At 40.5% G+C, this 23,121-nt stretch overlaps 1 protein-coding gene across 1 annotated transcript in view; it reads right to left on the reverse strand.

The window, feature by feature from the left end:
- PTPRN2 (protein tyrosine phosphatase receptor type N2) overlaps positions 1–23,121 on the reverse strand; it is a 1,552,619-nt gene that overhangs the window by 369,624 nt on the left and 1,159,874 nt on the right. The window lies entirely within an intron of this gene.

Here is a 23,121-nt window from a genome sequence, read left to right on the forward strand (position 1 = left end):
TATAGCGCCACCTACTGTTTGCTCTCTTTCTAATTTCTCAGTCCTGCTCTCTGAGATGGACGCACATGCTCAGTTCCATCATTCAACTGCCACCAGCTGCAGTAGAAAGAACATGCCTCCTGAGAAAGAAGAGCAAATGGAGCAATGAATATGGAGATCTCTAGATCCACGTGAGGTACAGGGCTGGCTGTAAGTTTGCTAGAAAGAGCTTGTCGTGTGCTATATGATATCAGATTTTCATTTTTTGTATTAATGATGGGATAACCCCTTTAAGCAATACACAGTTTTCATTCAGATAAAAAAAAAATGACTATGTAATGCAGGATGGGTCGGGTCCCCCAGACCAAGAGATGATGTTTGTAATCATTTCACACTCTTTCTCCCCCAAACAAAAATCCTTTGCTCTGTAGGGTGCAGGTCTTTGACATTTTTTATTTTGTGATACCTATACACAGAGCCTGACTCTATTTGCCTCAATTTGACTGTTGTTTATTTTCTGCTGATCGCTTCGACATTGTTTGCCATTAGGTGTCCCCTTTTGTATTGTTTTTATTTTTTATTTTTATATTTCATTTTTTTGTATATTTTTAAAGAGAATTTAATAAAGTTATACATTTCATATGATTTTTTTTTTCTGCATAATCTCGTGTTAGTGTCCATTTACCACTCTGGCAATGAGCCAAGGATCCTCAAAAGATGACAATCCCCTCCTCCCCATTAACTCATGCATGGCTTTAACATTTGCAGAAATTTACAAAATAAAACAACATTGCACAGCACATTTCGCAACATCTAGCACCCTCAGCAGCCTTCCCCTTGTCACTCCCTGTGTGTCCTCCTCTCATGCCTACAGCAATATCAGTATCTAATTAACATGTACAAAACAATTAACAAATCAATATACACTGCTTTCTGTGTGCACAAGCAAATTTTTCCTTCAGTAGGTGCCCTTTCCTTAGTGGTTCCTATTGATACAGACTTACTGTGTGTAAATTTGATGATGTTGGAGGGAGTTGGTAGGTGGGTACCTGGAGATCCTGCTTTCCACTTCCATCTTCTGCCCGTGTTCAGTTACATTTCAATAGTCAGAACTTTGCTGAGACAAAATGAAGATGGAGAGACGCAGCTTCATGTCCACCTATGTGACAACCATGCAGGTGAGGGAAGTATGTGTAATGCATTTCACCATAGGTGCGTGTATGTGTAATGTATATACGTCTGTAACGTGTATGAATATTTTTTGTTGTGTGTAATGTGTATGAATATATTTGTTGTGTGTAATGTGTATGAATATATTTGTTGTATGTAATGTGTACTGTATGTGCATGCAATTTGTATGGATGTATTTTGTATTTAGTGTGTATACATGTGTGTATGCAGGTGTGTGAGTGTTTGGTAAAGTAGTATTATGTATGTATGCGAGGCATCAAATTAACAAAATATTTTGCCGGATGCTCCCCTATCTCTTCAGCATTATACTATAAACTGTGAGACCTAACGATGAAGCCAAATATTTCAAATGGAAAAAATGGAAACCAGAGATCATATACATGAAAATCCCTTTCTAACAAAGCTAGAACCAGCCTTGTACCTCACATGGATACAGAGATCTCCATATTTATTGCTCTGCTAGATTTTTATTAAGCTCAAGGGGAGTGTCTATTCTGCTGCAGATTAGGGGCGTGTCCATGCTCAGGAGGTACTTAAAGGATGAAACTGAGCATGTGCGGCCATCTCCGTGAAAAGGACAACATAATAAGAAAGAAAAAAACAGCAGGTGGTGCTATACAGATACATTTTATTGAATAACTCAGTGGCTATGCTTAATTTTTAATCACATGCAATTACAAAAGTATTCAGATCTAGGTGCTGGTTTGAAAACTGTAGAATACTCTTCTAAACCCCTTTAAGTGATGCTCTAGAGAGTAAATCTCCTTAAAAAGGTTTCACAAGATTCGGAAGAGAGCCACATCTGTTCATGGGTTGGGTATTCTACTGCAACACAGCTCCACTGGGACTGAAACTGAGCTGAAATACACACAGAGCCTGCAGACAGGCATTGGACTAATATTGGAAAGCAGCAGCCATTTATTCTAATCCTGTACAAACCATTTAAAGGGAATGTGTCATCTTGATTAAGGACTGTTAATAGATAAAGTATTTTTTTATTTTCACTTGTAAGGCACTGGAAATGCTGTGCTGGATTACATTGTCCAGACACAATGGAGAGGGTCCTCCTAAGCATGAGCTCATCAGTCCCGACAATGTCATCTCACGCAGCTTTATTAACACACAGTAGGGCAACAGAGGGACAGTATGAAAATAATATAATTATCTGGACAGCTGCTCTCACGGCTAGATGCATAGCCCTTATATCTGAACTCCTGATAGCTCATACACACTAATTTAAGCTATATTCTTATCAGTCTGTGAAGGTTCTAATTTATCCAGGTCATGGTATATCTGTAAAGAATAAATCAAGGTAACTGGACCTACTGTAGATTTCTTGAAAACGTTTCACTCGTTCTTCCAACGAGCTTTCAGAATTGAGAAAGCTCGTTGGAAGAACGAGTGAAACGTTTTCAAGAAATCTACAGTAAGTCCAGTTGCCTTGATTTATTCTTTACAGATATATTCTTATCAGTTTGCTAAGAATTTAGCTATAAATGAGTTTTTATGAGCTGTCAGGAATTCAGAGATAAGGGCTATTCATCTAGCCATCAGAACAGCAGTCTGCAGATACACTGAAACTAAACCCTGTAGGACAAAAACACATTTTAAATAAAAAACAATTGAAAATAATTATATTTAGTCCAACATGAGTAACATGTAATTAGAGATGAGCGAAGCCGAATTTCCTTGTGCTTCGTGTAAGCGAATCGATTTAACCTGAAATAGTATAAAAAAAACTAAATCAGCCACTATCCTGATTGAAGATCTCGGGCAAAATCCTGTGCGTGGTGATGTATGACGTCACCACGTCGGCCGGCGTGAAGACGCAATCTCGCACCACGCAAGATTTTGCACTAGATCTTCTCAAGATGGCGGCAGCCAGGCCCGTCGCGAGCAAATGGACACAGTAAGTTTGATAAAAAAATTTTTTTTTTCATTTTTACACTCAGATGCTACTATTACACTATTGTTAATTTTTACACTCAGATGCCGCGATCATGAATGAACGCAGGCATCTGAGGGGTACAATGACGGGGGGGGGCGGCGCTATCGCAGCTCCCTGTCATTGCACCTGCTACTTACAAAAAAATGCGCTTAGTGACAAAGTAATTCGGCACAAAGCAAATTTTTTGGTTAAATTCTGCGAATCAGCCGAATCGAACTTTTAAAAAATTTGCTCATCTCTACATGAAATCATAAAAAATAATTGCCCCTGAAGGTGTTCATCATCTTTAAGGCAATGATTAATCAGTTATGTAGGGATGTCCTTTGATAGCAGTAAACCAATGTAAAGCCTCATCACCAGTAGTTTCATTACACTTTTAATTGCTGTACCTGCTAAATGGTGATAGAAAAAGTGTTAAGGAAACTCTCCACTAATATACTCACTGGGGATTCCCAGTCAGCTTATTAGGTTTGCGCTAGGAAACAGGCAAACAAGACGAATACATGAGAAGACGGTACAAATCTGGAAATATTCTAATTCATGTAATAAAGAACCTTTTGAGATTCGGTTCGTTTCAGGTTCGCAATATTTTAAAAAAAAGCTCAGTTCTGAATCTGAAGTTCTTGGGGGTTTGTATTGGCTGCTGTACAAATTGCTATGTACTCAGATTTGCCACATACAGTAAACTGTATTAAATGTGTTATCCCAACCTTTCCTCTTGGTTCAATGTATCCCAAGATGTGTGATATGAGATGACCACTTAAAAATAAAAAAAACATAATTAGGGTGGGTTCAAACTAGCGTTATTAAGTACGTTATGGCTTTACCGTGTTATAACGGAACGTAACGGAATCCATAGGATCGAATGCAAAACGGAAGCCTTTAAGAGGCATTCCGTTTTGCTCCGTCCTAATAGAAGTCTATGGGAAAACATAACAGATCCGTCTGGGTCCCGTTATGCAAAACAGAAAACAAAGTCCCGTCAACAGGACTTTGTTTTCCGTCTTGCATAACGGGAACCAGACAGATCCATTTTGATTCCCACAGACTTCTATTAGGAGGGAGAGCAAACAGAATGCCTTTTAAAGGCGACCGTTTTGCCGTCCGTCATAATGCAAGTCTATGGGCAGCAAAACAGATCCATCCTTCCGTCCTATGAATTCCGTTATGTTCCGTTATAACCCTGTTATAATGGAAAGCCATAACGGACTCCATAACGCTAGTGTAAACCCACCCTTACAGATATTCTGTCATGAAATGTGTATCCAACATTTGTTACTGTGTGGCCACAAAATTGTCAAAATTTGGCTTATGACTAATTATCAGTTTATCTCCAAGAAATTACTGTGTTTCAATTATACCAACAAAGAAATTGACACATTTTAATTTTCAATGACATGTTCTGCTAATAAACATCTCATTAAAATGTGTGATTCCAACTGACAGGGATATTTTTGTATCAAGATGCTAAATGCATTGGAATATTTTATGTGTATGCTTAATAGAAAACCAAATATGATAACTACAAACCTTTCTGGAAACATTATCTACTTAGCCCCTAGGATTGTGGAGTAGTCATAAACTGATTCATTGCATTTTACTACACATTTTGAAAATTGAGTGCAACATGCTACATATTACACATTATGATTAGAGATGAGTGAATTTTTCAAAAATTCGATTCGCCGGTTCGCCAATTTTTTTTTATAAATTTGTTTCGAGCCGAATATGTTCGCTGTGACTTTCGTTACAAAACGTCTATTTCCAGGCTGCTGAGAGCCTTTATAGTGGTGTAGAACACTGTGCCTGGCAGTAACACTCATAGGGAGTCTGCTTTGGTAGTGAAATAATACTGTGAGTCCGTGTGACATGTAGATGACAGGCGTCGCTCTTAGAATCACTGCACACTTCACTTATTTGGGCAGTCACTGGGCCAAAACTGACTAAATAACTCAAGTGTGAACTCAGCCTTACAGGTCGATGTTAGCGCCAAGAAGAAGTGTACTCTTTTACACCGTCGCCAGCTGATTCCACATAGATGTCTACAGAACCTGTTCTATTAAACACTTATACAAGTAGAGCCCCCCGACAGAGTGGAGAGGGTGTCAACAGTAAGTTTGTGTTGACATCACTGATTATTTTAGCCTTCCTCTGAACTGTCAAAACAATAACCCACAAAAAATAGACCCTGTCTGTGGAGCATCCAACTTCACTAGGTCAGCATTTGGTCAGTAATCCATCAGTATTGCTAATGCAAAAAAAAAAAAACAGGAGTGCATCCAAAACAGAGATGACATGTGAACGGAATATTTGCTCAAGGATGGTGTGCTTCGCAGTGTACGAGTGGCTGAAGTGCATGTAAAGTTTCCTGGCCATTTTTAGGATGTCTTTCAGATGGGTGGAAGACTTCAGTAACCGCTTGACAACCAGATTGAACACGTGTGTCATGCAGGGCGCATGGCTCAACCCTCCTTGATGCAGTGCTGACACCATGTTCTTTCCGTTGTTGGTCACCATAGTTCCGATTTTGAGTTGTCACGGAGAAAACCAGGATTCGATTTCTTGCTGAAGGACACGCAGCAGTTCCTCCCCTGTGTGACTCCGTTCGCCCAGGCAAACCAGGTGCAGAACAGCGTTAGAGTGATGAGAGGGGTCACACATGGCTTGCATACACTACATGCCTCCAACATAATTCTTGGATCTCTACATGAAAATAATGTATTTGCTGTAAATCGGGAGAGGGGCATAGTTGGAGACATTGACTTCACAAGAGATACAGAGCAGTGGAGTTCAGCCACCTCTGTTTGCTTCCTGCTGTTTACTGCTCCTGAATTAAAATTAGGGAAACAAGCTTCAGCTTCCATTGATGTGCATGCCTATGGAGTCCTTTTGTTATAGTTTTGCACATGGAGCAAGAATGTTACTCACAATTATGATGGAACTCCTGATCTTAAGAAACTGGACTTGGACTCCAAAGCAGAGGCTCTCCTGTCATGTGTTGTGTGCTGTGGAGATTGAATGCAGACGGAGCAGATAAAAACACATTAATATTTTCAACTTACTGAAGCTGCTTGATTTAATTGTAAATAGATGGTAAAGGCAAGCGTCTTCATTATGTTGTTTACTGCAGGACCCACGACAACGTAATTCGGTCCATACAGCAAAGAGAAGTGTACCCATAAATTTTCCAGAAAAAAACAAGTTTGAAATAAAAAATTTCACCAATGAAAGAAAAATGGATTTCGGTTCATACAGAACAAACTTTACAATTACTCATCAATTTTCCCCAAAAAAGACATTTTTGAAATAAAAAATGTCACCACTATGTAATTCGGTCCATACAGCAAAAGGAGGTGTACAATCACCATTCAATTTTCCCAAAAAAAGCCTGTTTCACATAAAAAATTTCACCACTACGTAATTCGGTCCAATAAGCAGAAGGAGGTGTACAATCACCCATCAATTTTCCCCAAAAAACATGATTGAAATAAAAAATGTCACATAACGTTATTCGGTCCATACAGCAAAAGGAGGTGTACAATCACCATTCAATTTTCCCCAAAAAGCCTGTTTCACATAAAAAATTTCACCACTATGTAATTCGGTCCAATAAGCAGAAGGAGGTGTACAATCACCCATAAATTTTCCCGAAAAAAACATGTTTGAAATTAAAAGTTTCACCACTACGTAATTCGGTCCATACAGCAAAAGGAGGTGTACAATCACCCATCAATTTTCACATAGCCTGTTTCACATAAAAAAATTCACCACTACGTAATTCGGTCCATACCGCAAAAAGGGCTTTACCACATAAAACTGCACCGCTGAACGGCAAATAGGCCCTTATTTTTTTCCACTTTTACACTACACAAGGCTTTTCAACATATAAGTGCAACGCTGAACAGCGAATATATTTTTCTTTTGACACTAATACAGGGCGAAAAGGGTTTAGAATATTTAAATGCACCACAGAACAGCAATTACGCCCAATTTTTTTCCCAATTTTACACTACCCAAAAGGCTTTTCAACATATAAGTGCAACTCTGAACGGCGAATATATTTTTTTTTTTGCCACTAATACAGGGCAAAAAAGGCTTTAGAACATATAACTGCACCGCTGAACGGCAAATATATATTTTCCTTTTTCTACTAATATACGCCACAAAAGGCTTTAGAACAGATAACTGCACCGCTGAACGGCAAATATATATTTTCTTTTTCCACTAATACACGCTACAAAAGGCTTTAGAACATATAACTGAACCACTGAATGGCAAATATATTTTACTTTTGCCACTAATACACAACAAAAAGGGCTGTAATTTTAGCACTTCAACACACAAGCTAATAAGCCCTATTTCCCACTAATACAAGCCATAAAATGCTTTAGAACATATAACTGCACCACACAAGGGCAAAGAAGACATAGAAATATTTCCTTGTAATAAACACTGTTAATGCCTGTTTCAATCAGCACTTGCACCCTAATAAGAACGGTTTGCTGGAATTACAGAGCTGTATAATGGCAATTTGGATCCTCACGCAGTGCAGCAAGGTGTAATAGGATTGTTCCTATTACCCAGGCTGTAACCTCCCCTGCTGAACCCTGTTCAATATAAATGCTGTGGAATGATTCCTCCTTATCCTTTCCCTACACCTTGAATAATCTTGCCCTGCACTTGTAAATAATTTTTTGGGCAGAATAATTTTTTTCTCCAATGTATTCACTGAGGAAAATAAACTGTCAGATGACATGCAGAATGTAAAAATAAGTTGCCCATTAAAAGTGTCCTGTCTGACCCAGGAAGAAGTACATCAGCGACTTAAAAAGATTAAAATAGACAAATCGCCAGGACCAGATAGCATACACCCCCGTATCCTAAGGGAATTAAGTAATGTCATAGCCATACCCTTATTTCTGATATTTGCAGACTCTATACTGACAGGGAATGTCCCACAGGATTGGCGCATGGCAAATGTGGTGCCAATATGCAAAAAGGCTCCAAAAACAGAGCCTGGAAACTATAGGCCGGTAAGTTTAACATCTGTTTTGGGTAAACTGTTTGAAGGTTTTCTGAGAGATGCCATCTTAGAGCATCTCAACGGAAATAAGCAAATAACGCCATATCAGCATGGCTTCTTGAGGGATCGGTCATGCCAAACTAATTTAATCAGTTTCTATGAGGAGGTAAGTTCCAGACTTGACAGCGGCAAATCAATTGATGCCGTATATCTGGACTTCTCCAAAGCATTTGACACTGTACCAGTATATATAAAATGAGAATGCTCGGACTGGGAGAAAACGTCTGTATGTGGGTAAGTAACTGGCTCAATGATAGAAAACAGAGGGTGGTTATTAATGGTAAATACTCAGATTGGGTCACTGTCACTAGTGGGGTACCTCAGGGGTCAGTATTGGACCCTATTCTCTTCAATATATTTATTAATGATCTTGTAGAAGGCTTGCATAGTAAAGTATCAATTTTCGCAGATGACACTAAACTGTGTAAAGTAATTAACACTGATGAGGACAGTATACTACTACACGGGATCTGGATAGATTGCAGGCTTGGGCAGATAAGTGGCAGATGAGGTTTAACACTGACAAATGTAAAGTTATGCACATGGGAAGGAATAATGCAAGTCACCCGTACATACTAAATGGTAAAACACTCGGTAACACTGACATAGAAAAGGATCTAGGAATTTTAATAAACAGCAAACTAAGCTGCAAAAACCAGTGTCAGGCAGCTGCTGCCAAGGCCAATAAGATAATGGGTTGCATCAAAAGGGGCATAGATGCCCGTGATAGGAACATAGTCCTACCACTTTACAAATTGCTAGTCAGACCACACATGGAGTACGGTGTACAGTTCTGGGCTCCTTTAACCAAGGCAGATATGTAGATATAGCAGAGCTGGAGAGGGTCCAGAGGAGGGCAACTAAAGTAATAACTGGAATGGGGGAACTACAGTACCCTGAAAGATTATCAAAATTAGGGTTATTAACTTTAGAAAAAAAGACGACTGAGATCTAATTAATATATATAAATATATCAGGGGTCAGTACAGAGATCTATCCCATCATCTATTTATCCACAGGATGGTGACTGTGACGAGGGGACATCCTCTGCGTCTGGAGGAAAGAAGGTTTGTACACAAACATAGAAAAGGATTCTTTACGGTAAGAGCAGTGAGACTATGGAACTCTCTGCCGGAGGAGGTGGTGATGGTGAGTACAATAAAGGAATTCAAGAGGAGCCTGGATGTATTTCTGGAGTGTAATAATATTACAGGCTATAGCTACTAGAGAGGGGTCATTGATCCAGGGAGTTATTCTGATTGCCTGATTGGAGTCGGGAAGGAATTTTTTATTCCCCTAAAGTGGGGGAAATTGGCTTCTACCTGACAGTTTTTTTTTTTGTCTTCCTCTGGATCAACTTGCAGGATGACAGGCCGAACTGGATGGACAAATGTCTTTTTTCAGCCTTATGTTACTATGTTACTATGTTACAATTACGTTTTTTTCTACCACTGCCCCTAGCGCCTGCTGACATCTCTCCCTGCACTAAGTATGTACACTGGTAAATGGCAGATTCTAAGATGACTGATGCTATTTATAGGGCTGTGACATCACAGTGCTGGATAGCTGCTGATTGGCTGCATGCATGGCATTATGGGTGATCCCGCTTTCCCAGAGTTCCTTTCTCCATGTCCTCACACGTGCAGCAGCCAGTTTAGGAAATAAATGCGATTGGTTACCACAAAGCGCAAGAAAATTTGGCTTCGGTGCGAATCGAATTTTTCCTAAAATTCGTATAGAATTCCACTTCGTCAGCTTCGATTCGCTTATCTCTAATTATGATGTCAAGATCTGCCTCTTCTTCTCTAAATGAACCATCCCTTGGGTAGATGTTAGAGTGACCAGTAGAAGGTCTTACCATTGTCCTTGTCCCCTTGTTTTTCAGCACAAAATAAATTGGTGGCAGTGGGCTCGGAGTGGCTTAAAAATATTCACTTCACCGATCCCTTCTATTGCTGTTCCAACGATATCTGTATCATGACTGATGTCTACTTCCTGCTTCCATCGCAACATGGAGGAAATACCTGCAAATGCTGTCAGCCAATCACTTTATTTCTGGGTTTTGTGATCGGAGCGGAAAGGAGAGATTGAGGCAGCATTGTAACAGCAGCGGCAGGAGATCAGTGAGTCATAGTAACATAGTACAAAGGCCGAAAAAAGACATTTGTCCATCCAGTTCGGCCTGTTATCCTGCAAGTTGATCCAGAGGAAGGCAAAAAAAAAAAAACCCTGTGAGGTAGAAGCCAATTTTCCCCACTTTAGGGGAATAAAAAATTCCTTCCCGACTCCAATCAGGCAATCAGAATAACTCCCTGGATCAACGACCCCTCTCTAGTAGCTATAACCTGTAATATTATTACGCTCCAGAAATACATCCAGGCCCCTCTTGAATTCCGTTATTGTACTCACCATCACCACCTCCTCAGGCAGAGAGTTCCATAGTCTCACTGCTCTTACCGTAAAGAATCCTTTTATCTGTACTGACCCCTGATATATTTATACATATTAATTAGATCTCCTCTCAGTCATCTTTTTTCTAAAGTGAATAGCCCTAATTTTGATAATCTTTCAGGGTACTGTAGTTGCCCCATTCCAGTTATTACTTTAGATGCCCTCCTCTGGACCCTCTCCAGCTCTGCTATGTCTGCCTTGTTTACAGGAGCCCAGAACTGTACACAGTACTCCATGTGTGGTCTGACTAGCGATTTGTAAAGTGGTAGGGCTATGTTCCTATCACGGGCATCTATGCCCCTTCTGATGCAACCCATTATCTTATTGGCCTTGGCAGCAGCTGCCTGACACTGTGTTTTGCAGCTTAGTTTGCTGTTTATTAAAATTCCTAGATCCTTTTCCATGTCAGTGTTACCGAGTGTTTTACCATTTAGTATGTACGGGTGACTTGCATTTTTCCTTCCCATGTGCATAACTTTACATTTATCAGTGTTAAACCTCAGTAACAAATCTATATTTTTGAAGGGATTTTCCGGTTTGCCTCAACATCCTGTAAAATAATCATTTATGAAGGCAGCTGTAATTTTGCTCCTATATCTTGTTCTGGGGTGTGGTCACATGACCGTGTCCATGCAGCTCTTTGTTATTTCTTGTGATGTTATGTCCATGGGTGTGTCAAAGTAGCAATTGGGCAGTGATATGGGAGAGTCTATATAACTAGATTTGTGGGAGGAGCTATAAACTAGCTGGGTGTTGTTAGGGGCAGTGATAGGGGAGTGTCTATGCAACTAGCTGGTGGGAGGGGCTATAAACTAGCTGGGAGTTGTTTGGGGCAGTGATAAGGGAGTGTCTATGTAACTAGCTGGGTGGGAGGAGCTATAAACTAGCTGGGTGTTGTTAGGGGGCGGTGCTGGAGCTGTGGCAGAAAAAGGAGAAGTGCATTATGGGTTTGGTTGGAGACGGGAACAGGAAGTGCTACATAGAGGATGTAATCCGTAGTGATTTATGTACACTGTGAAAACGGGTCAGGAGAGTCCAATTTGTAAAAAAAAAAAAAAAAACATAAGGAAGATGTACATAAGGTAAGAAACTACATGAGTATATCGGTTAGGCCTCTTTCACACTGTGTGGCAGCAGTCCGTGGCCTCCGTTTAACTTATACATTTTTTGTATGCATTAAACGGATGAGAAAAATGTGATGTGAATCCAGCCTTAAATAATCTAGGTCATGCAGGCTCAACCTGCGGCCCTCCTGCTGTTGTAAAACTACAACTCCCACACTGCCCTGCTGTAGGCTGTTCGGGCATGCTGGGAGTTGTAGTTTTGCAACAGCTGGAGGGCCGCAGGTTGAGCATGCCTGATCTAGGTGATCACAGAAAACCCCTTTGAGCCCCTCTAGGCATGCTGCCACATTTTTATGGTATAAAACCCCTTTAAATATCATACTGCATATCCACAACAAAGAATTACTCTCATTTAGGAGCTTTATTTTTGTATATAAGAATACTGTGTATGTCCTTCTTTAGTAGAGAATTATGATTGGAATGGTTTAGCAGCCTCATTGGGAATTCTCCCGAGGAAGTGATAACCATTGAATATCTGATATTAAAACATCAACTCCTTACCAATTATGTAGCTTCTCAGAGTTTTGAAATATATACTTTTGTTCTTAAACTCAAAAATTGTGAATACATTCAATCCGGAAAACAATGTAGTGGGTTCACCAACCGTTGCACTTCATTTGTACACCTACTATACTCTCACAATACTTGGTGCTCCAGTATATAAAAACAATAATGCAGATTTACAAATTCTGTCTAATATTTAGATTTGGGGCATCTATACATACATTTTTGTCTAAAGGCGGGTTTACACCACACGATGTTACAGCCGATTGTCGGTAAGAAATATTTCCTTCCCAGCAGTCGGCTGCTCATTCAGTGAAGAAGACCTCTGCTATTACATGCAGCGATCTACTTCACAGTATGAGGACGAGGGGACGCTATTGCATACAGAATCACTGTTTCTGGGCAGCAGATCCCTGTTTAGTCCGCACGATCTGCTCCCCAGGAACGATGACTGATGTGCCTGCATGAACTACAGGACCGAACAAGCGAAACAATCATTCATCGGGTGATTGGCGGCACATTTAGAAGGGCAGATTGTAAGGAACGAGTGTTCACAGAACGGTCGTTCCCAATAAAGGGCTTTTTGGGGGAGTTCAGTATTGATGGCCTACCCTCAGGATAGGTCATCAATATCTGATCGGTGGTGGCCCAACTCTCGGCATCCAAGAGGCCACAATTCTCTTGGAGGGCTGCTGCCTCCTCACAGGATACCAGTTGGAGCACCATACATTGTAAACTGTCCGTGCTTGATATCACAGCCCAGGCCTTTCACCTGAATGGGACTAAACTGCAAATGGGTCATGCCACATAACCGATGAGCGTGATTTCACTGGTCAAGGAAAAGGCCGACTGACGGGGTACCAGAAGTCAGACGACCACCAATCAGATATTGTTAAACCATCCTGAGGCTAGACTATCAATAGTCTACTCCTGGAAAACCCCTTTAAGTTATGCACTTTTCACAATCAACCAGGCCCCTTTTTCAGCTAAGACACATCCCTTTAACACGTGAATAGTAAAACATGTGAATCCGCTGCCATTGTTTCTTGTGCTGCATACTGCACCACCATGCACATAGATCGAGAGATACGTTGAATCCTACTAGCCTACAAAAGGTTGCATGTTGTCAAAGAAAGTTGAATACCATTTTTCTCAATACAGTTCTGCTGCTAAGATGGGCAGAATTCCATTACTGTGCCAATGCCACCAAGCATTACTTGTAATAAGCACCAAGAAGGTTTAACCCCTCAATGACCAGCCTATTTTGGGCCTCACTGAACAAGTGATTCTTTTCATTGTCGCCTTCCAAGATTTTTCTGTCTATGTAGCCATATGAGGGCTTGATTTTTGTAGGACAAGCTGTAGTTTTTAATAGCGCCATTTTAGGGTACATATAACTTACTGATTCACTTTTATTAACTCCTTCTGGGAGGGGGATAGGAAAAAGCAGTAATACTGCCACCGAGTTTTTACGTTATATTTGCAGTGTTCATTTTTCCTCAGAAATAACACGACAACTTTATTCTGTAGGTCAGTACGATTATAGTGATACCAAATACATATAAGTTATTTGCGTTTTACTACTTTAGTGCAATAAAACCCCTTTTTTTTATGAAAGAAGAAATTTTTTTTTTTACAGAGCTGTAAGAGGGCTTGATTTTTGCAGGACACCTTGTATATTTTATTGGAATTATTTTGGGGAACATAACACTTTTTTCATTGCTTTTTATTCCCGTTATTTTTTTGGAGCAAATTAGCAAAACGCAGAAATTAGTTTTTTGTGTGTTTTTTTACAGCATTCATCATATGATAAGTGTGTAGTGAATGTCGATACAGACAAAGCGATACTAAATATATGGAGATTTTATTTTTCCATTTTTTTATTGGAATTTTTTTAATACACTTTTTTAAAACTTTTTTTTAACAATTTAATAGTTCCATAAGGGGAATATAATAGGTGATATTTTGATTGATTCTAAAATACAATACACTATTTCTGTAGTGCATTGTATTTTAATGTCAGTGCTATACTGACATTCATCAGCAGGCTGCGCCAGAGAGATGCAGCCTCCTGAGAAATGCTGGAGGCATGCCTCGGCCTTCACTAGACCCCAGCCTGCCTGTACTAACAGAAGCACCCCGCAATGTCATTTGTGGGGTGCCAATGGGAGACAGAGGGAATCCGCTCCCCCTGTAACTGCATACATGCGGCTAGCATGTAGATCTTTACGGTATATAGATCTTTATTTCCTTCCACCTTTTTGTTCCTTTCTCCTTGTCTCCATGTTCTTTATTCTCCCTCGTCGTGAATATCTACTGTACGTCAACTGTTTGTCAACTGTACGACATTTAAGCCATATTCTTATCAATTTGAGTATTTTAGCTATAAGGAATGTTTATGAGGTCAGGAGATCAAAGATAAGGCTTCAAATGATCTGTCAGTGGATAAGACTGAGAAGTGACTGAACAGACTGATTTTTTTAACCCTTGTGTCTCAAAAAGGGCTGAACATTTTTAATAAAGACCAATTGCAAATAGGATTTTTAGCTCAAAATAGTAAAATGCAGTCATAAAAAATTGCCCAAAGGTTCCCATATCCTTTAAAGAGAGAGATAAAAATATAAATAGTAAAGACAATCCTGTATATAATAATACTGAAAAGAATAGCTAATTTAGGAGCTGACCATTAGGAGGCACAAAACAATCTCCTCTTATTGCTTTGGCTTTTATTCCATTTACAACAGTGGCAACCAACAGCAGCGTCTAATATACTGGACACTTCCACTGTTATCCCAGCATGCTCGTGGCCTGAAGGACTTGGAGAGAGAAAAATTTCCATATCAAACCCAATTTAGATGAAACGGCTTGCTTTAAAAAAAAAAAAAAAGAGCGAGAGAGTGAGACAGGGTAGCGAGTGCATCAATAGCCCCTTGATTAGATCTCCATCTCCTGAGCAGACAAATATGAATATTTATTACCATGAATGCAGATTTCCCTTCGTCCTATAACTCTGATCTTGAATTCTATCCACTGCATGTTTTTTTTTTTAAATGAAAATTTGGTCAACACTGTGTTTTGTTATAAACTGACAGTTCTCAAGATAATCCTGTTATTGTTTGGTAGAAGATGACAGTATCTGCTTATTCATGTGTTAACGAGGAATTAAATATTTTCTTTTCATCTCTGTCATCTTAGAGGAGATGAAAATTAATATGTGGACATGTTATGCCAAGGTTTGCAAACCAGACAGTGTTTCAATCATTCGATAAATTAGCGGTCTGACACTGGCAGTGGCTTTTAATATATGGATCACTTCACCGGTTGGGGGTGTTTTCTCATCTACTGAAATAATCATTCTGGAGTATAATAATAAATCCTCCTTGTTATACCCCTCTCACCTTGACATGGTCAATTATTGACAGAAGAGGCGAGAATATTTCTGTCTGCTTTTGCATCTCCATTGAGTGCAAACTCAGCCGTCCAGACTGTAATCTGTGCTGATAAGAGGAGGAAGGAGGGCAGTAAGAAAGTAAGAAATACTGATCTGGACTCCTTCTCTCCAGTACTACCCATGTAATACAGCACATAATCATCCAGAATCATAGTGGCACACTCCCTTTAAAGGGCACTATCCCATGATTGAAAATCAGACATCATGTAATACATGACAGTCTGTTAGGTGGTCACACATGCTCAGTTCCATCCTTCAGCTGTCAACCAGCCATATCTACTGTTAGAACTGAGCTGTGAGCAGCTACTTGAAGAGAGCTGCAGCAGAAGGAACACACCCCCTGAGCTGTGATAGGGAGAGACCTGCAGCAGAAATGACACGCCCCCTGAGCTGTGATAAGGAGTGAGCTGCAGCAGAAAGAACACACCCCTAAGCTGTCAGCCTGAAGGAAATCTAACAGAGCAATTGGAACAATGCACGGGGAGATCTCTGGATCCATGTGAGGTACAGGGTTGGTTCTAGCTTTGCTAGAATGGTACTGTCATGTACCATTTGATGTATGATTTCATTTTTTACAATAATCATGGTATAACCCCTTTAACACACTTCATACTTTCCATCCCGCCAATCTGGATGAAATCCAAAGAATTTTCACTATATGTAGACGAAGTGTAAGGGTCATAAATACCTAAAATGCTCATTGAGCTTCTTCCAGAGATGTCACAATGTGCTGGACCTGGTATAGTCTTCAAGACAGGCATACGTTCTGTACATTAGCACTAAAGCTGATTCTGTATTGTTTTGGAAGAGTGAAACTATGTGTATACACTCACCTCTCAGCCTCTCATCTTTTAGAGAGATAACATGCATGTCCATCCCAAAAGAACAAGGATTGGGTGAGAGCTTCCAATATCAAACTAGGGTTCCTGGAGCTAATCAGAAGAGATTATGGCTATCTATATACTGAACACATTTACGATTAATGGTATCCTAAATGTTATTAATAGGGACATGAATAGACCCTGGGTGGCAAGTGATTGGCTCCAAAGTAAGCTCCGAATGGGGCTGTTTTCGTCTTGCACCAGTGTAAAATTTAATTTATGAAATCTAATTAATAAAAAACTTAAGAAATGCATCTAATAATCTTGTTAGGGTAGCAAAATGTTGTCTAAAATTTCCTACAATGCAAAAAAAAGAAAAAAGGGCGCACAAATAGAAACATATTCCGTAAGTTACGAAAGTGCCTGCAGTTTTGCCATGTTATCTATGATGTTATGTAAGGCCACATAGGGAAACTCAGCACTAATTCACCTTAAAGGGATTCTGTCACCAGGATTAACGCTATAGCGATATTTATATGTGCCCATCAGTCTCCTTGCTGTGTTTAAAAGTATCCCACTGTTACTGCTCTATGTGTGTTAGATTCTTATAAAAAACGATCTTATTGATATGTAAATCACCTCTGTCAGGAGCCCAAGGGGTTGTCCCACGATATGTTGGAGCCCAGCCGCGCCCATCGATTCGGAGCCCAGCACCGCCTACCACTTAATTTATTCACTGCACTATCCCTGACTTCAGTTCTTCTCAGTGCCGTAATCTCGCACAGGCGCAGTGGACACTGTAGTCTGAGCCCGTGCGGACTACTGGCACCGGCTTCGATGAGTCAACTGTGCATGCGCCGGCTCCCTTTTCCAGTGCCAGTGTGGTGCGCAGGGAGCCGTCACATGTGCTGTTAACTCGTCGAAGCCGGTGCCAGTAGTCCGCATGGGCGCAGACTACAGTATCCACTGCGCCTGTGCGAGACTACGGCACTGAGAAGAAATTACGTCAGGGCAAGTGGAGTGAATAAATTAAGTAGTAGGCAGTGCTGGGCTCCGGATCGATGGGCGCGGCTGGGCTCCAACATATCGTGAGACAACCCCTTGGGCTCCTGACAGGTAATTTACATATCAATAAGATCGGTTTTTATAAGAATCTAACACACACAGAGCTGTAACAGTGGGATCATTTTAAACACAGCAAGGAGACTGATGGGCACATATAAATATCGCTATAGCGGTAATCCTGGTGACAGAATCCCTTTAAGGAGCCATTAATTTGCTCTTCTTTTTAAGAAGAAAATAGTGATATTGTTAAATCTGGTGAATTGTTGGCTTTGATTAATTCATCAAGCTGCCAGATTCCAATTTTCAAGATGAAATTTCATGATGCAAAAATTAAGGGTAGGTAAAGATAACATAGTATCTAAAAATATTTTAAAAAATGAACGATAAAGGAGAAGAAGAATGTGGTATGCCATGAAACTAACCTTCACAAACTACTGTAAATGTGTTATTGGGTTAAGTGTCCCCAATCTCTAGGTCATTCATTAGATATTTGAAACTTCAGCACACTAAAATCCTGTTCAATCTGTTTTTATTGGTTTCTCATCTTCTAGGGGAAAATCTGATTACAGGCAAACATTTTTGGTCAGCAGACCTTCAGGCCGTTTAATTGAGCCAACATTAAGAAACGTAAGACATTACCACAGCTATTACATGCTTTTATCATATTTTTCTTTCTCGGCAATCAAATAGCCTGAAGAAGGTCTGCTGGTCTATAATCTGATTTGCGCCTAAAAAGATGAGAAACCAATAAAAACAGAGTTAGCGGAAGTTTGAATTATCAATTATATTGCTGGTTTGGGAACCTACTACCAGAACCTCTCCTCTAAACAAAGTACTGTGATATTTCTCTTTTATTCATTAGGTGAAGTGAACAGTGTCATGAACAGTAGAGAAGGCAGAGGAGCATTCCATATGTACTGATGTTTGAGGGAAACCAATGCACTCTCTGACACATAAGATGAGAGGTGTAGGATATACTAAGGTCACTGTCTGGACCACAGCCAGTCAACCCTAAAACTGCTACCAGTCTTCAAAAATCACTCAGGGTGGTAGGAAACTAAGGCTACCCCTAGGTTCCTCAACAGAGCCCGCCACAAGGCAGGGTTGACTTTTCTGCTAGGGACCCATGTTACGTCTCCGGAGTTGGTGGCAGTAAACTGGCACAGGCATACTAGTGGCAGACCTACAAGAATGACCAGAGAGGTACAAAGAGAAATCAATGGGTTAATCCACAGAAGAGTCAAGGTCAGCTTACAAGGAGAGCAAGCCAGTAGTCAGTTACAGGAATATGATATTAAACAGAATGGAGCCAGGATACAGCGAAATAACCAGCAATGCAATGGTTGAATAGCAAAACTTATATATCCTGCCTAGCTCTAGGATTTGACGCTGAGCCAGGGACCTGAATGGCTTGAATACCATCCTCACTTGGGCATGACTGGTCAGCATGGCAACCCTCCTATCACAATTATGCACAGTATTTATACTGGGAAAACTCCTGACAACAGTAGTATTAGAAATCGCGCAAATCCAAATTTTCCATACCCCCCCATTTCCAATGGGAAAGGAGAAGGATTAATTATCTCAACCTTTCCATGCAAACATAGCAGTGTAGAAGGTTTCAACAACAGCAAGCTGCTTCTCAGACCGAGGTTCAGTTTATGTGGCATCTATGACAAGGCCTGACAAAATGGATGAATTATAGGTCATTTAGTATTATTATTCCTTACCATATGATTGAGATATGGGAGAAAATAGATTAAAAAAGAGTAATATGTAGAGGATACGGTCGGCACTGCTGTAGGTGTGGGATATAATTTGGTGCTGCCCTGATCGAATGTGAGTAGTGGTGGTGCTCAGCATAAAAAACAAGTAGTATTTGCAACAAAGGAGAGAAAAGAAAAAAGAATGCGGCACTCACCAAAAAATACTCTTTGCAGCTTTATTCACATAAAAAGGTCAGCGTCATGCGGGCAAAACACCGCTAGAAGGCAACAGCCGTTTTGCACTTGTTGCGCTTTTTCAAGCCATGTTGTTGCCTTCTAGCTTAAAAAAAGAGAAGCATAAAATGTAAGTGCTGTATTTTATTCACTTGATCACGGAATTCAGGAATATAACTGTTTTTCAGCAGCCAACTCTCAGGGATCGGATGCACAATACACCGTACTCAACCTTCTAAGAACATCCATGTAAAGCTGGAGCTACACAGCAATCTTGGCCTAAACACCGAGCGAGGAGTACTGTGTAGCAGTGCAGTGCAGCCATAGAAATGAATGAGTTTGCAGTGTGGCTCACAAGTTGCGTTACCTCAGAATTGAAAATAGATCGAGCAGGGTTGGAACTTCTTGCAGTTCTTGGGTTGCGTTGTCGCAGCTTATGAGACACGTTGCGACCTCATTCATTTCTGTAGCTGTACTGCTGAACAGAGATTTTTGGTTTAATGGGCATCGTGCAGAGGCCTAGCTAAAGGATCATGGGCTCTGGTGCAAGAATTCAGATTGGGCCCCCCTTCCCTCAGTGCTTTGTGGCCAGGGGCAGGGAAGCACATAGCCTTCGCGCTGCCTGAGCCAAAAATTTAAATGGTGCCCCAACCCATAACCCATGCCAAATTCCTGACTTAACCCCTTCCCTCCAGCCAGAGGTGTAACTTGACCAGCATGCATTTCCTATAATACCGGTGTCTTCTTATGCGGCACAAGGGTCTTTGGACCCCCTCAGGCTCCTGGGCCCGGTAGCGACTGCTAACTCTGCACCCCCTATAGCTACGCCCCTGGCATCATGGCCAAGAATACCATGTAGCCCTAGCCTTGCTGACATGATCTACATGCTATGGAGATGTCTCAAACTGTTTGGATATTGGGTAAAGGTACAACAGACACTAGAGGGTTTGTATCATGTCACAACTGATCTTGGCATAGCCATTTGCATCTTGGTGATGATTCTACTAACACAGAACCACATGATATTAGTAACATAGTAACATAGTACATAATAAAAGGCATCTGTCAGCAGAATGACCCCTATCGAACCAGGCATAATACATGGCTGGTAAACGGCTTAGTAAAACATACTGTTGTTATGTAAAACCATTCCAATGAGGACCAAGGGATGAACCTGATCCCCCTCCGGTTCATCTTCTCCCCTCCAATTACCACTGCCCTCCTTCTCTTCATTGTCAGGGACAGGCATTTTGGCTCAGTAAACTCACGGCTGTGCCGCATTACATCTGATTATGCCTCCCTGCAGCGCACATGACATAATCCTTCTACTGTATGGAGGACTGAGATTTCTGCCATGTGTCCCCTCTTTGGGGTGAAGGATGATGTTATCGGCGCATGCGTAGTAATCGTCTGCACTGCTGGACAAGATGTACTGCGCAAGCACCAGTAGTGTAATCCACAGTGGAGATGTGGGCTGACTGTACTGAGCCATGCAAGGTGCTTGAGAGTAGCAACTGATATTCAGTGGAGAAGCTAAGGTGCTCTGGGACACCTCTCTGTGCACCGAACACCTTATTTGCATAAGCATGGTACTGTAAAAATAGTTTTCTACCACCAATTACAATTTGGAAGAACGAAATGACAGTGGAGGCAATCCCGATGACATTTTTATTTTCTTTCACTTAAACAGGGAAAAGGTTGCTTCTCTTCACTCAACGGAAATTACCCATGCATGTAAAGTACGGGAATTGCAATCAAAGTGTAGCCTAATGCAATGCAATTATAAATCTGTAGGTGGATGAGTCATTTTTTCACAGGGATATGTTTTTCAGCCGCCAAAGGTCAAGGATCTAATTGCAAAATCTACTATACAGAACACCCATGTTACTGAATAATATAGATTCCTTGGTCAATATGATTGGAGCATTTGACGTATTAATACTGTCATTTCATGGGCACCATAAACACAGAGTTTACTAAATGTTGATTGGCACACGCATACTGATACATATGCATAATATTCTGATACAACACAGAAAATGATTAGCGGATTACTATTAGCACAGTACATAACAATACTAATCATCTACAGAGAACAAGGATAAGCGTGTCATAAACTCACATACAAACATGCATAAAAAAAAATATTTTTGTTTCTGCTCTGAAACTGTTGCCCCTAGTAAAGGATGTGATGGGGACGTGGGCCTCCTTCACATTAAAAATGGGCCATTAGCTATTGTATTAAATAAATAGATAATGGGCTGTATTTTTGCCTTCCATGCTACTGGCTCTTGTTTGGGGTCTGCTTTAGGGGTCTGAAACAATTTAGGGGTCAGTTCTGGGGTATTTAATTAGTCTAGGGGTCTGAATAAATTTTCAGGACTGGGATGTAAATAAATATAAGGGTCTGGTCTGGTAGTAATTAAGGGCTCTGAGGTCTTATATTAACCCTTTGGATACCGGAGTTTTTTGGGGGGTTTTTGCGTTTTCATTTTTCTTGTCTTCCTGGATGCATAACTTTTTTTTATTTTTCCATTCAAATAACCATATGAGGGCTTGTTTATTTGCAGGACAAGTTGCACTTTCTAATACCACCATTTATCTGAAGGGTTAAATGCCTGCGATCGGCATTTTTGCTGGTCGCAGACATGAGCTGCAGGCCTCTGCTGTTTCAAACAGATTCTTGCTATGAGGCCCAATGACTTCTATGTACGCCCCTGAGTAGGGTAGTACAGAGATCTCATAGGGTGCAATGGAAAAATTTCTGAAAATTTTGTAGGGACCCCCCCTTGTCCCACCCAGTTTCCCAGTATGCATGCATCAATCACTCCCATGCAGTGAAATGCCCCAGATTGCTGATAAATTTATGTTTTTTTAATTAAGCAGAAAACATTTTTATTAAAAATTTTTATAAAACTATATCAGAGGACTGGCATAAATACATTAATTTATCACCTGCTTCCCTTCTAATATGAAGTTGGCCACCACTAGGGGGAGCTCAGGGCATAGGAATATATGCAGTTAGGATTGGCTGAATTAAAAATTGTAATAATCTGTTGCACTGAACTCTCCCCAGTGGTGGTTGCAAGTAAATGCTGTGTTTTTTTCATCAGGAAGATATGCAAAAAGATATCTCCAGGAAAAGAGAACCATCTAATAGCACCACTTATCAGAAGTGGCTCCCTATAACCTCAAAGTCTGACTTTTTAACAAGCCTTGGAACATGATAAAGAAAAATAGCCCATTCCAGATACTCATCAGGAACAGAAAGAAGAAGCAGCCCAGTGCAAGGGCCCCCATAGTAGTCACCTGGTCTGCCTCCATTAAAGGTATGCCAATGACATCCAGGTTGACACTCAGATTTATGGCACAGATCCTGTAGTAACTACATGCTGGATTTGCAATACTTGAATGCAAGACAAGTGAACATGCCCTAAGAGTAGGTCAACAGTATTTTAGTCCAAAAGAACTATTTTAAATGTCTCGCTTGAATACAACTTTCATGGGGCACAACGTGTTAGAGAAGCCAGCAGAACTCTACTTTGATGGTACGAGCATTTATAT

This window comes from Bufo gargarizans, chromosome 5, assembly GCF_014858855.1.
Source record: "Bufo gargarizans isolate SCDJY-AF-19 chromosome 5, ASM1485885v1, whole genome shotgun sequence".
NCBI lineage: Eukaryota > Metazoa > Chordata > Amphibia > Anura > Bufonidae > Bufo > Bufo gargarizans.